Source organism: Lates calcarifer, linkage group LG8 (assembly GCF_001640805.2).
Source record: "Lates calcarifer isolate ASB-BC8 linkage group LG8, TLL_Latcal_v3, whole genome shotgun sequence".
Taxonomy (NCBI): domain Eukaryota; kingdom Metazoa; phylum Chordata; class Actinopteri; family Centropomidae; genus Lates; species Lates calcarifer.
The window spans coordinates 682,494-698,573 of record NC_066840.1 but is presented as its reverse complement, the minus strand read 5'-3'; positions in this window follow the sequence as shown (position 1 = coordinate 698,573).

Here is a 16,080-nt window from a genome sequence, read left to right as displayed (position 1 = left end):
GGGTCTAGAAACACGCCAGGCAGAGAGATAGGTTTTAAACAAACCATGACACAAAACACAAAACACAAATACCTACACTGCCTGTAAACAGTGACTGCAGATTATAGACTTATAGATTTTCTGCTTCAACTTTGACCTACTGTTGAGTTTTCAACATACAGTATTTTTGAGGGTGAGGGAATGGGTATTCAGTTGGTTGAAATCTCACTAAACCCTTTGGTGTGTTTTAAAAAAATGACCAAAGAGGAATATACCTAAGTCATAAAGACTGACTGAAGTGATTGGATAGTTGAGTGTCATCATGTAAACTGGACAGTGTCATTGTGATATACACAAATGTTTTTTCTTTGGTCTACTACAGGTGTCAAAGTTCCCTTGTTCCCTTGTCTTGATATTTGCATTCTGTTTTTTTCCCCCATTGGAATCATTCATCTAAGTATCTGGTCTACTGTTTTTCTCCTCTCCTCTCGTCTCCTTTCCTCTCATCCACACATAGTTTTCTTTCTGTTCAGTATACGCCTCCATCCCCAGGGCCACCTGACCTTTCATTGTATTATTTAAACAATACACACACACACACATGCACGCTCAACTGCACGTCTCCCATTTTCCTGAAGTAATTCTGTATAGACACATGGGGGTGCTGCAGTGCTTCACAACATGTTGGGCACTTCCTAAATGACTGTTTCAAGCATTTAACAATACAAAGCAATGAGAACTGCAACTAACACATCAAATAATACATGTACCTACCACAAAGGGATATTATTGATTCACTGTAATTGATTTGAAGAGGCTGGATTGTTTACTTGTAAGTGTGTGTGGGTGGGTGGGCGGTTGCATCACATTCATAACCTGACTTTGAGTACTGAAGCTGCACCTACATGTATTATCAAATTAGCAACAGAAAAAATAACAACAACAAAAACAACAAAACAAAACAAAACAAAACACATAAAACAACAAGAGTTGCCCTTGTTGCAAGTGAAACTGTTTCAGACTGTGACAGTGCTCACAGGAAGCTTTTCAACACCAGATAATAGAGGAATGTTTTATAGATTTGGTGGTTCAGGTTTTTAAACTGACAGAAACAGCACTCATGTTTCTAGAAAACCAAGGTTACTAAATGTTTGAGAGATGTGCTCTTTTCAATTCAAGGATGAAAACACAGAGAAAGATGGTGGGAGAAAGGCCGAGAGATAATCACAACATTAATGTCTTTCTATGTAGTTTTTCCTCATTCTCCTGCTTCTCCTCTCTTTCTCACAGCACACATTTTATCCAAGTCTTTCACTCAGTTGTCTTTGTGATGATTAAGATAAAATAGAGAACAGACAAAGTCTATACTAACTCATTTATATTGATTCACAGTTTTTATGTGTCCAGTTACATTAGACACCCCACTGAAATGGGAGTTAAACATCATTTACTTTACTAGAAAAAAAAAAAAAAAAACTACAGCTCCCATGAGCACAGGTACTTGTGTGTGATATCTGAAAAAACATAAGAATGCTCTCTTTTAAAGTCAAAGGGATTTGGGATGAAGTTTTCTTACTTCTGGAACAACTCACTGGAAGTTATTTTCACAGTAATGCATCAAAAATGAATGAATGAAATGAATGAAACACTGACTGGGGGCAGCCTGCACATTGAGATCTTTTACTTTTGATAGTAATTTTGCTGGTAATACAGTAGCTCATTACTTAAACTTAAGTAAAATTCTGAAAGCAGGACTTCTCTTTGTGATGGAATATTACAGTGCAGCATTGGAGATGTAACAGTGATGATTTGGTGACAACATCAGTTTTGGAGTTGTTAGATATTACTGATAATTGCACACTGCTGTTAATATTGTATAATTTCTGTATGTAATCTGTGGGATGCACAGGAACAAGCCTGATCCATGCAGGCCCCACCAAGCAACCCACAAGACCCGAAGGACCTGCTGCCACAAACGCCACAGACGTTCCTTAGAGGCCTCGTGTCCATGTCAGAGCTGCTCTGGCAGCATGAGGGGGACCTACACAGTATTAGACAGGTCCCACAGATGCTGGGTCAGACTGGGATCTGGGGAGTTAGGAGACCAGGTCAACACCTTGGGTTCTTTGTCATGTTCCTGGAGACATTTCTGAGCAGTTTTTGTGGTGTGGTGGGAGCACTGTCCTGCTGGGGGGAGGACCCTGACATTGTGTATGTGTCAAAATAACATTTGGATGAATAAAGGACCCAACGTTTCCCCACAGAACATTGTACTGGAACAAGATGATCAATGTTATTCACTTCACCTGTCAGTGGTTTAATGTTGCGGCTGACGTCTATGTGTAAGCATATGTGTGTGTGTCTGTAAACGCTGTGGGAGCCATCAGCACAGAAGGAAGGATGAAGCTGGTAACCTGCTACTAAGACTAAGGTACTCATTGGCAAGGAGAGCCTGAGGGTGAGGTCAAAGATCACCTCTGACAGGAAGTTAGTTAAAGCGTAGCGAGGAGGTCAAAACTAAAAGGAATTATTGTTTTCATGAGTGTGTGTGTGTATGTGTGTGTTTGAGTCTGCAACAGTGTGACTCAACTGTGCAAGGACGGAGGTGATTCCTCAAGCAAAGTGTGACTAATGGGGCATGTCTGTGTATGTGTGTGTGTGTGTGTGTGTGTGTGTGTGTGTGTGTGTATGTGTGTGTGTGTGTGTGTGAATGGTGGACCTTGAGGTTCCAGGGTCATCCCCATTAATGGGAAGCAGCAGAACCCCCCCAAGGTAAGAAGGGTCTACCCACAGGGTCACTCATGGCCCAAATGTGATGTGACAAGACTGGGTGTGTGTGTGTGTGTGTGTGTGTTGTTACCTTCTTCTGTGTGGAGGTGGATGAATGGATGCTTGTTCTGAAGAACTTTGGAGGCTGTTTGTTTCTCCATGTAAATGTGTAGGAGAGGAAGCTGAGTGGCCTGAGGCTGCTGCCGTCAGAGAGGCTGAGTGACACACGTGCACACACGACTCATACGGTGCAGCGAACATGTTTGTGTGTATGACTTAGGTCTGGTGAGCAATACTCTACACACTAATTCAACCCATGTCACATTTTATAAGAATAACATGGTAAACAGATTTGATTTTATTGATATAAAAATGTATTGTTGTAATAATGATTTACATAACTTCATTTACACTGGATCATATTAGATACTATAGTGATTTCATGACTGTACTGAAAATCGTATATATAAGTGCATATACTACAGTCCACTACAGTACAATCAAAATGACCAGAACTGAACTAACAGAACTAAAATAACAATATAAATGGAACATTAGTCAGATAGATGTTTTCTTACAGTTCCATTTGCTTTGTATTATATTGCATTGGTATTAGTGTTTTTCATGTTCCACTCTCTTTATACCAACTACAAGTAAACTGAACTGTGCAGAAATACATATGACATTTCTGTTGTGGTTGTGGTTTTTCTAACATCAAGTCCCTCTGTAACAAAATCTCAGAAAATAGATTGTATATTTTGGCTAGTTAGTGTATTAGAAACAGAAATAACATTAGCCTGAAAACTTAACTAACTTCCTCCTATTGTTTCCTGCCTATTAGTTCAGCTGCACAGCTGGACTGGTGGTTTTCACTGGTCTTAGTGGCCTGTGACCCTCAATCCACTCTGCTGCTCTGGTCTTCCTCTCTGACCTTTGTCGGCTAAGTTTTGATATTTTGGGGTTTTAAGCTTAAAGCTTTTTGCTTTATAGCTTTACCTTTATGTTCTTTAGCTTCACTATTCATGTTAAACCAGACCTCTGATCTATGGGTCAGTGCTGAAACAGTGTTAAAGTTACTGAAGTAAGATAGTGAAGAGGCGAGTTAAGCTGCAGGACCCAGCCAGGTAACCAACCATGACTGGCAGGGGAAGAGAGACATGGGACAGTCCGGTCAGTCTCTCTCACTCTCTCCTTTCACTGCCAAAATTGTATAGCATCCCACCTGGAAGCCTCCACCTGTACTCCACCTTGGATGACCACTCCACCTCCTTTGCCATCAGGGAATGGACTTTGTCATTGTGTTTTAAGCAGGAGGTGAGAATTTTTAAATACAAGGCAGGTGGACATTTACCAGGCAGAAAGGGGTCTTGTGACACATGCTATTGAGTTGCATTGTGGGAAATGGAGGAGCCAATGTTCTAGAAGCTTGAAAGATATTGTACAAGGTTTATGATATCTTAACCTGTAACACACCTAAAATCACTGTGTTAGCCCTTGAGTCTACAAGCACCGAAGATTGTAACATCAGCATACCATACGTGCACACGCACACACACACACACACACACAACATCCAAGTGCCTTATTTTGAATCTGCTCTCTGCTGTTTCTGCCTGTTTTTATCAACATGTTACAGTGCATCAAAATCTGAATCATGTGATGTAAGATATCATCACCACTCAGTATCGGCAAGGTAACTGTAACTGAAAACACTTTCATCCTTAAATACACAGTTCTCTACTGGAGCTGCTTGTTGCCTGGCAAAAGTAACAGGTTTTTCCTAAGAAGACCCTCTGACCAGCCTGTTCATTGGCTGCATGAGTCCCACAATGGGACTCACTGTTGCTATAGCGTTACTCCTTTGATGAAGACAAGATGGGATAGAAGTGATGGGACTGAGGAAAGGGAGGTGACAAACAGACAAGCGGGAAGATGAGGACGGAAAGAGAGGCTACACTGTAAACACAAAGCGACCGAACGTAATATGCATTTCCCTTCACACATCCATAATTCCATTCCTTCAGAGTATTCCAGAGAGTTTGATGGGTTCATCGTGACTGACGCGTCTCACTTCTGTATTCAGTCACAGGAGACATGGTTAGAGAGGTAGAGGATGTTTGACAGGGGAGAGACTGTTTCTACAGTTGCTTTTAGAACTGTGTTTTGGTTCACTTTCTCCAAAACATAGAAAAAGATGACACATTATTGCCTTTTAGTTGCCATATTCAGCTGCAATTAACATGTGGTCTGTCGTATCTGATGAAGAAAAATGCATGTTAAGAAGAATACATTGAAGTCAGACTGCAATCACACAGGGCTCATGTTGTAATCTCTTAAGGTGTTGCTGTGCCATGAGCCTAGCTAGCACATAGCTCCACTGGCTATCATTACCTTTTACAGTATAAATAACTTTAGCTAAGTTTGGAAGGCTACAGAAAAGTAGCTTATGGATGTATTCAGCTTTCTTGGTCTGTCTCGTGACCTTGCACACTGTAGCAGTTTGAGGTATCCCCTATGTTTCCTCTGACCTGCAACGCACCACATTTACAAGATCACTCCTCTGCCTACCTAATTTAAATATTGATTACAATGTAATCACATATATTTTTTGGATATACTTTGATGACATTTTTGATATGCATCACTGCTCCATCTTCCCATACCGCAATATGAGATTGTAGACATTTGTATTGCAGTTTCAGTCTTGTATTCAGAATCGTTACACCCCTTCAGAATCGTTATCATGCTTGAATCAGTCATTAGAAGTTGGTAAATTGTGGCCAGTGCAAATAGTTGTATATAGTATATACAATAGTAATAGTGCCAAGATAACATCCACAGGTTGGGTCCACGATCAGATTCTTATATTTGAATATTAACTGAATCTCCTCACCTGTATCTGCCTGATTTTATGTGTTGCACTGCTGTCACATGATTGGCTGAATGGATAAATGCATGAATAAACAGGTGTACAGGTTTTCCAACCAACGGGGGAAAGTTGATTCTGGCCAGTAATGCCTAACTGTGTTGTGCTTTATGGTTTTATTTATTTCCTTTGGTGTCACAAAGAAATACATGGTCATGAGCATGATGAGTCAGTAGAGTCTGAAATAAGTTTCTCCATCTTGAACGATTCCTCTGTTGGAAGCAGAGGCAAACAGCCTGTTTCTGTCCACAGTGAAAAAATATACCTCCAACCTCCTTTCTAAAGCTTGATGGTTAATTAATCATTTTTTAAAAATATAGTTGTATAAACTTTTAGTTTTAGGGAGAGAAGAATTTTGACCCGACTCCAGCTCCTGCTAAATACACCAACATGAGACTGATAGAGCGGTAGGAAAGTGAATATTCTTTTTTTCTTAAGACCTGAAATTTTTCCTATAACCAGAAGCAGTAAAGGTAGCTCAAACTGCCAGTTTACATCTTTAAAATTAAAATATACATATAAATAAAAAAATCTCCCTTTCACCCCCTCTGGGGTGATGTGTGTGCGTCTTCCTCAAGCTTGGGTCCCCTACCTCCTGCCTGGGAGTTTGAGGGTTCTTTGTATCTCAGCTGTTCCTAGGACTGTGCTCTTCTGGACAGAGACCTCAGATGTTGTACCTGGAATCTGCATTAATACATTAGTCTGGATTAGACCTTAATCACTGTTACATTGAAAATATTATTACTATAGTTTTAATTGACTTGCATTCATTTAGCTAAAGTACTGTGTTCAAACATTGCATCTGCACTTTAAGCCGCTAAAGGCAATAATAACACACACTTCTAAAATCTACAGAGGAGAAACTCATCAAATCATTTGATATTTGTCTTTTCATAAAAGTAAATTTGTGTTGTCATGGCAACTGCAGGCAGAAATGAGAGACAATCATTTGAGTGAGCAGGAGGGAATAAGGTCTGCTTTGCTTTCAGCATATTGCGTGGGGAATTTGCTGTGTTACAATGAACAATGTGCAGATGTTTTCTCAGCCTGTATCAGTTTCTCTGTGTGGGCTGCTGCTTGTAGAACAAGTGTGCTGCTCTGTCACAAAAGAAAAAAAAAAACAAAAACACACCAGGCTCATTTTGTTTGGCTGATTGGATTCCCCCACTGACTAATGCACTGCCACCAAGACATCAGACAAGTTTGATCAAGTTTTGATGTGATCTGCCAATTTCAATATTTGCCCAATGACTGCTGTCGCTTTTCTCCCCTGAACGGTGCTTGGAAAAGCTCACTCTTGTCTCAGTTTAATTGGTAGAAAAATCAAAGCTGGCACAGAAAAGTTGAAAAAAGTCTCTGAGTCTGGGCTTATAATAGTTTGAGACGTTCTGGCTAGGAAATTGGAGGAGCCCTCATTCCTTCAATATTCTTTATTTAATTTTTTTTTTTGTGGAAATCAGCAAAGGCGGCTGATAGGATTCTTTGGCATCTTTTTGTCTCCATTTGTTAATTCATTCTACCTCCTCAGGCAGAATCTCATTGTTTTAGAATTTGAACGCCTCTCCACCCACTGTTCATTAGGCCTTCCAGCACACACTGGCGTTAATCTGCTTTTTGTGAATAATGATAGCCTTCATAATACTCTGTACATTACTTCCATCTGTTATTCTAACTAATGATTTACAACACACTGCAGTCATGCCTTACAGTAGAGATCACACACAAACAATCTTTCTCCAACACATATCTGTCACACATACAGTATAACTTATTATGACAATAACAAGTGTTGTTTGGACACCAAGTCCCACAAGGCACTGGTAGAGTTGATGAGGCTGAACCAGGCAAAGAGAATACATCATTGTGTCTTTGCTTACCTGAGGCGAATGAGAGGATGTCCTGCTAAGATTACGAGAAGAATAACATCCAGTTTACATAAAGACAAAAGCACGAAAGTCAAGAAGTTCTAGATAGCATTTCCGAATCATCACGCCACATTACTCTACAATTTTTCTTTCCTGACATTCACTTTTTTGTTCATTGAAGTGCAATCAAAAGATGGATGTTGAGAAGGAAATCTCAAGAGTCTGTCAGCTTAAGGGCAACTGACACCACACTTTATGATGATACATGAGTTTAAAAGTTTGCAAATCTCTTGCAAATACAAATGAACCACAAGAGAAATGTAGTTGGAAGAAATGCACTGTTACAATAGTAGAAAAAATAGTAACTATATCCTCACGACTGGATTCTAACTGAGTGAACATGTGGGATTCTTTATTTTTAAAAAGCTGGACAAATAGAAAAAGTTCAGTACCAATCTTGGGCCAGCCCACCTGGATTGTAGTTGGTATGAGGTTTGTAGGGAACCATATTCCAGGAAGTTATTGGTCCTTCAGGATGTTACAGATGAAAAAAAAAAAAAAAAAATCACATGAGGTATATGAAATAGCGGTGGTAATTCCACCTACAATGAGTGTCTTGTATGTGGAGTTTGTTACCTTTGACAGATCCAGAGGCCTGTACTATGAAGAAGCATCTGAGGTTAGAGAGGTAACTTCAGGTTTAACTCTGGTTTTCAGTGTTAAGATGGTGGTTCACCTCTTAGTGGAGTAAATCACCATGGTAACTCATGCTGAGTGGCTAACATCCTCTGGAGCAGGCTATGTTCAGAGGATCAGATCGAAGCCTGTCAACAGCCCAACTACTCACCAATCAGAGCAGTGGAAAACTAGAGTCATCATTCCTACAGGATCCCAGTCTGGACAAATATTACACAATAAAGTGCCAAATAATAAGAATCAATAGATATTTTTATAGCTCAGTGGAATCATTTTGCTGTTCCAGTCTTTCCATATGTCCACAACAGAGCTTCTAACAAATAGTGAGAGAGTTCATCACACTAAATGATGAGATACTTACTATCATATCTTCATTTTAACTGAACAAAGTTTTTATCCATGCACTGTTGAATATTTCAGACAATCATCATTAACATTAACTCTCTCCTCTCCTCTCTGTTTTGGCAGCAGAAACAGTCTGACTTTACTGTCACTGTTTATCTACATCACATATTCACAGTAACAGAATAAATCACCATCAGACAAAAAAGCAAAATGCTCACTCAAAGAGAAACAATAATTTTTGTACTTGTGTTCGTTAGGTTTAGCAAAGGCAGATAATGGAAAGATATCCTGGGGCTGTTTAACTTGCTTTGTAGTTGCAGGCTCTGGTTAACTGTTTCCCTCTGTTAGTTCTAGGCAAACTTAATGTAGTAATTTCATATTGACTATAAGGACAGGGGAGTTATCTTTTCATCTAGTTCAGATTACCATTCTGGGTTCCTAACAGCAGTGTCTCCAGCTAGGAAGACAGCTCAAGTAGGCAAAGCATTTCATTACCTGCTCATGACTGGGTTGATGCCAAAATAAGTAAACTTAACCTGTATATGTCATCCACAGACATCTCAGGATTCAGTAATCATACAGTTCATAGCCTAAACCTATTTGCTGCCACCATATCACATTCTTCATTTTACCATCTGTTAGCTAATTTTGTTCATTTTTATTTTTTGATGTATGTTTGATTCCATGTTATATAAAAACATACATATATTTAGACCCAGTTGTTGTGTATGTTTCTTTGCAATGGAGGTCTGGATCTCCTAAATCAGAAGTTACCACTTCAGATATTAGACTGATTAAATTTACTGTATTAATATTTATATACTTGTTGATATTGATATCATAAAATATCACAGGTTTCACACTTTTCAAATGTTGTGTTAATCAGTCGTTTGCCAAGTGAGTTTTAATAGCATTATATGACCTAAGCACAGCATGTAAGCATTTTTGTGCAGTGTATAAACCAGATTAATGGGGGGGGGGGGGGGGGGGAAACTGTGCTGAGAGTTCTCTACTGCTCCAGAGGAAAGTTTAACATGAATTTATTGCACAGAGGAATGATGAGGGAATGACAGAGGGGTGCTGGAGGGGGCAGGTTACACACAGGTGAAGATGAGTGGGCGGCAGGCGGGTGAGTGGTTGCAGGTTGAGGTGAGCAGCAGCAGGACGACAGGGCTGGGACACAAGTCCTGAGCACAGGAGACACAGGTTATACACAAGAGATAACTTGTAACACAGAGAAACACAGAGAGGACAATGGAGTCACGGCAGAGCCACGGCAGATTACTGCAGGACGTGGTGCTCGCTGTGAAAGACAACACCCTGTGTTGTGTTTTTATGAATATTGTGATGAAAGTGGTCCAAAATGAAACTGCATATATCACCTTCAGAAGCATAAAAAATGTGGCAGAGAAGTCAAAGCCGCATAGTCGAGACATTTTTGCTGTGCTGGACTGGGCTAAGCAGGAGCCAGGAGGATATTTGGTCCTTTGAGTGGAAGCTTTGGGACTGATCCACAGAGGAAGAGCTGGATTGAGGGGATCATCCACCCTCAGGCGAGGTCCTGAGCCCAGTAGATCCCTGCTTAGCCACCCAGAGCTCTACCTCAGCACACACACACTGTGAGACTGATGTGGATATTATGCACAATCACAAGCAATGTAAAGACATTCAAATAGAGAAGAAGAAAGTCTGAAACAAACAAAGCACATATCAAACACCTTGGTTTGTGTGGGACCTTAAAATAAACCACGTTTATATTATTAAAGTAACAATGATCAAATGAGGGAAACTTGCGTTCAGCCAATCGTGTAAAAAGTACATTAAAATCAGCTTTCCTCTTCAGTCATTTTTAGTGCACACCCACACGGATACTGAGTGAAATTACAGTGTAGACATCAGTGTGTTGTTGCAATATAGGCCACCAAACTACATTTTTTGGTAAATACAATTTTTACCCAATAAATACACAACTACAGTAAGTATCATGGCTATACTGTATAATCTGATTTCCCAGTGAAATGGTCTAAGATTGATTTGCAGACAATGTAAAACCAACCATAAAACAGCTACTGCGTCTTCATGGTTCTAATCTCACAAATCACTTTACGTCCATCATCAATGTGACTGTATTTTTGTTGATTCTATCTTGCTTGCATTCCAGTTTTGCATAAAGTACCTCTTAATACTGTGTACAAGAGTTTAGTCAGAGGTGAGGCCTCGAGTCACTGGTTTTACAGGCGCCCTGTCCTGCCCCAGCCTGTCGCTCCCCAAACACTGGAAGAGACCGACATCAATCTAACATTAAAAAATATATATTTTTTATGAATCATCAATAAAACCACTGAAGATATCTATCTGCCTGTAGAGAAAAAAAAAGAAGAAAAAAAAGAAAAATATTTAAATGAAATGATCAAAAAAGCTGGGTCACCTGGTAAAAAAACCTCCTTGGTTTGGGGTTTGATTTTACAGACAACAACTTTTACCGTTTTTTACTTTTCAGAGAAAAGGCTCTAAAAACCCAATGTACTCTACCTGCAGCAAACAGCAGACAGACACGGTTACTGAGCAGTTGGTGAACACAGAGGAGCATTTAGCAGCTGAAAAGACAGATATTTTTCTCGGAAGTTGGTAGCGACTAAATCGGAGTCAAAAGGAGCGTGACAATCTTACTAACATTCATTAGGTGGACACAGAAATGACTCTAAATGAATGCTAACATTGCTCTGTGTCTGCTGGATGTGTAAATAAGCGACTGTTTGCTAACAAGCAACTTAAGTTCAGCTCAACTTAGATTTAAAGACAAGAGTGTGACACAGATAGAAAACTGTCGTTGCCACTAAGGGAATTAAATGATACAAATGTTTAGTTGTAATTTAACAGACCAACCAACAGAGAGAGAGAGGGAGAGATAGAGATAGACAGAAAGAAATAGTGCACACTCTACACTTTACATTTTTCTACACTTTACATTTTGATTTAATTATGTATATTTATGTTCTATGTAAATATAGTTTTTGCTTTTTGCTCTTTTTTCTTTTCTTTTTTTTACTGTCACTGTTCTTTAGCATCGATATACCAAGACAAATTCCTTGTACGTGCAAACTTACTTGGCAATAAAATCTGATTCTGATTCTGTGGGTGATGAAGAGAGGAAGTGTGCAGATGAACAGGCAGGGTGGTGACACTGTATTACACCGACTAATTCACCAGATTAAAGTTTCAGATCAGTGAAGTGTTTGAAACTACACTGCAGACTGAAGTCTCTGCTGACGGTGACGAGGGTCTACTCAACGCACGTTCAACCTTATCAGACGTGGGTTTGGTGTCTGACAGTGGTATGAGAGATAATGGAATTATTAAAGAAAGAGAGGCTGTGCAGGTAAGAGCAGGAACTGCAAACACATTACTTTATATTAGTTTTCCTGTAACACAGCCTATCAGCTGTGTCAATGTTTGAATTGCCAGGAGGGAAGTGTAGGTGTGTGTATGTGTCACTCCGAAGCTTATCTGCGTGTGTGTTTGTTTGTGTGTGTGTGTGTGTGTGTGTGTGTATTGTGTATTTCATAATGACCTCGTCAGCTGCAGGGCCACTGCTATAAGACATAAATCAAGCCTGACATGGAATACATGCAAACAAATCACCACCATGTGCAGCGAGGGATAGCCTCCACACACACAAACACACACAAACACACAGGGCATGGGGACAATAATGTCTTATTTGGTGTGGTGGGCCCAATAGATCATTGATGATGGTGGTGGTGGTGGTGGCACAACACTTCTCCACTATCTTCCATCTTTATTATCAGCTGCATCATGGGAGCAGCAGAGGGGAAGGAAATAGTGATAAAACAAATACTGTATACACACACACACACACACACACACACACACACAGCCTAGCAAACACTGAACAGCTCCAACTTGGATATGTGGTATGCAAGCACACACACACTCCCAAAAATCATATACACTTAATCATTTTGAGGTCTTTTCTATTGGCCTGGTGTCTGGGCTGCATTCTGCTGTTAAACAGGATAGATGCTCCAGACATAAATCAATTGCTAAATATTAGCTTAGCAGAGGAGGGCAGGGACACACACAGATCCTTTTCACCTTGCACAGCCTACTGTATCTTGTATTAGGAAAGAGATTAAGGTATTTGTTGTCTACATTCAGTGTCACACTGTAAATAATGCAAGACTGGGGTTGTAGGAGTTTGTGCTTTTCAGTAAAGCCGGAATCATAACAAACTTTTTAGTGGCAGGTTTAAAAATAGTGCTTTAAAAGAGGTCAAGTCATCTCTGTCTGCTTAAATCCTTGTATCTCCTTGTATATTTCATGCTGTCAAACTAACTCAGAGGATTAAATATTCTCTCACGAGTTCAGATCATTTTCCACTGCCCAAGGCTCATCATGAAACCCTTTCAAAATTCATCAGATAATATCATAAATGCACTGGCCTCCAGCTAAAACAAGGTCTTGGAGATATGAGGTTTTCACATAACAACAACAGTGAAATGCTTGCCTGGAGGAGTCCATGTACCTCTGTGTGGCTTCATAAAGTTTGAGCTCAGTTTTTCTTCAAAGTATTTCAAAGGTGATGTGGAAAATCTTCTTCGCTCTCTGATTTGGACTCAGCATCAAGATCAGAGTGTTCTCAGACATGCTATTGCCTCAGTCCATTTCAGCCTCTCTGTTTTTTTCCCTTCATTTCTGGTTGAAGAATATCTACAGTACAGAAGATGTACGTTTCAGTTTTGCATGATGTGTGATGTAGGAGGCTGATAGCCTGCAGGAGAGCTGCTCAGGACGATGTAGGTTTGGTGGGTTTTTATTCTAAGAAGAGAAAAGTGATGACACATTTTTGTCCAGTCTTCACAGCCTCTTCCCAGTGAAACTATCTGATAAAGTAAAAATGCTAAAAGATTGTTTTAAAACACATACAAAGATTGCAATGAATAATAACACAACACAAAACTTCTGGATAGAGTTGATCTCTTCCAACCTGTCTGTCCTAAATCTAGGCCTAATAGATCATCATTGTGGTCATATTTTCATAATTTTGGACATCATTCCTTTTGGTTGTTAACATTGTACCCAGTACGTTAATTGCTGAGATCTGGGAATGTATTTCAACCAATATTCTAACACTACAAAGAAGTCAAAGAGGGCAACAGACATAAAAAAAAACTGTTAACCTTTGGACTGTCCATTGTGAAAATCCAAACTGTCACAGTTTACAGACTCACCTCCTGCCTTGACCAAACTTTGACCTACGGGACTTTGCCTTACATTTTGTGCCAGAGTAACTGACTGAGTTCATTTATAAAGCACCTTTCAAGAGCAGAACATACAAAGTGCCTCACAATAACAGTGAAAATATGGTAACAGGACATATACCACTCACTTAATGAGTGAAAGAGAAAAACAAAGGCAAGTCTAAACAGGTGGATCTTTCAGGATGCTGTCCACAGTCCCCACACATCTGAGGTCCAAGTATTTCCAAGGTTTAGTGGCTTGGAGCAACAAACAAGCTCTGATCACAGGACTTTGACATAGTGATACATACAGGATGAAATAAAAGCTTGAATAATCATCTCCATATCAGCTCGACACACAATCAACCTGAGTTTCAAAATATTTGTCAGCAGGAAAAGTCTTAAGGTGTATATCCACAGGTATATGATGCACACACACAACTAGGCAGGAGGATTTACTCTCTGTGTAGTTATGTGACCATTTCCCAGGCTACTTGTATCTTAAATTTCCCTTCATCTTATTTTGCACCATTTTGTTAACCCAAGTCCAGTTTTAATGCCAGCTTATTTAATTCCCAAGTTAAAGCTTACAAACTTAACAAATGGTTGTTGTTTGATTGCTTGTTCACAGAGGAGCAGAATGCAACGGCACACGTGTTTTCATAGACATAAGGTTAGAGACCATGGATACTTACCTCCTCCACTAGTTTTAGCAGCACTGTTATCCATGCTGGCACCAGCAACGTGACGATGAAGCAGTCTGAAATCACCAAAGGTACTCTAGCCAGGTGATGCGGTGTCAGTCTCAAACAGTAGGTACAGTACAGTCTATGTTGTCCTGCTCATAATATTACTGTAAACGTTCTGAAGCACTGTATCTCTCTCAGCTTGTTTATTCCCTCAAGCACATGAGCATTTAGGCTGTGTGCCTCTCTCTCTCTCTCTCTCTCTCTCTCTCTCTCTCTCTCTCTTTTTTTTTTTCTCCCTGTTCTCTCATTTCACTCAGTCCGTGCTGGACCATCAGCTGTCCTGGGACCTTTCTCCCTCCCCTGTCTGTTGGTGCTTCATTCCAGATGTTTACAGTTTACGTTGTTGTCATCCTGATATCCGTACTATAACTAGAATAGAAAAGAAGAATAAAATATTACTGTATTGATCCTTGACAGGAAATTCCTTTGTTACAGCAGCGGCACACCAACCAACACCAAATATAAATTCAAATTTAAAGAGAAACAAGAGCCATACAAAATATACAGAATATTACACAAGATATTGCACGAGTGAAAATAAATAAAATATTGCACCATTAATTTTACAAAGAGCAGACTGTATGTCTGGTGATTTAACTATACTATTTAGTAGACTAGACTACTGCTATGTTGCTCTATTCTGTACACACAATCTATTGCATGCCTCTCTGTATTGGAAGAGAGTTCCCTCCTCCCTTGCTCATCACTGTTAGGTTGTCAAACACCCAGCACAGACTCCAGGAAGTCACTGCCAAATGGCCAAGAAATAGCCTGGCACATATTCATCCATAAATCCAAAATGTGTCATTTTTATGCTTGTTTTTGTTTGTTTGTTTGTTTTATGTACAGATTAAACAAACAAACATAACGTATTAATAGTGAGTCAGGCTGGCTGTTTCTCTCTGTGTATATTCTTTGTGTCATACAGATGGTGGTGGCAGCTACATGTTTATTGTACAGACATGAGAGTGATATCCTTCAAATCATTACCTTTTGTTATTTTCCTATTTAAATTCTGGAAACTGTAATCAAACTTGTCAGAGCTGAAAAAGCATATTTTGATGTGTTTTCATTTCATTCATAGACTTTTACACATTCACAAGTGTGCTCAGTGGTCAGAGAGCAGCATGTAAAAGGTCTGCTAAGTTACAAAGACCAAAGTCCACAGCAAAGGCAGTCATTCTCTGCCACAGAAAACACTGCTCCTGAAGTGCCTGAAACACCTTGTTTGAATTGCCAGGCTTCTCCTCCATAACTTATCTGCATCACCAAGTAACACATTTATATGATGCTCAAATACTGGCAGAATTTTCTTCATTGTAAATGTCACATCTCTGTTTCCGACTCTTACAAACGACACTCACCTAACATTCTGACAAATATTGATCATGGCAATGTTAGATCGTAAAGAACTGGGTTGTCAGTGACAGCCAGGATCAGTTTCTCCTCCGGCATTGTTGACAGTGTTGATATCATACGTCCCACCTCCT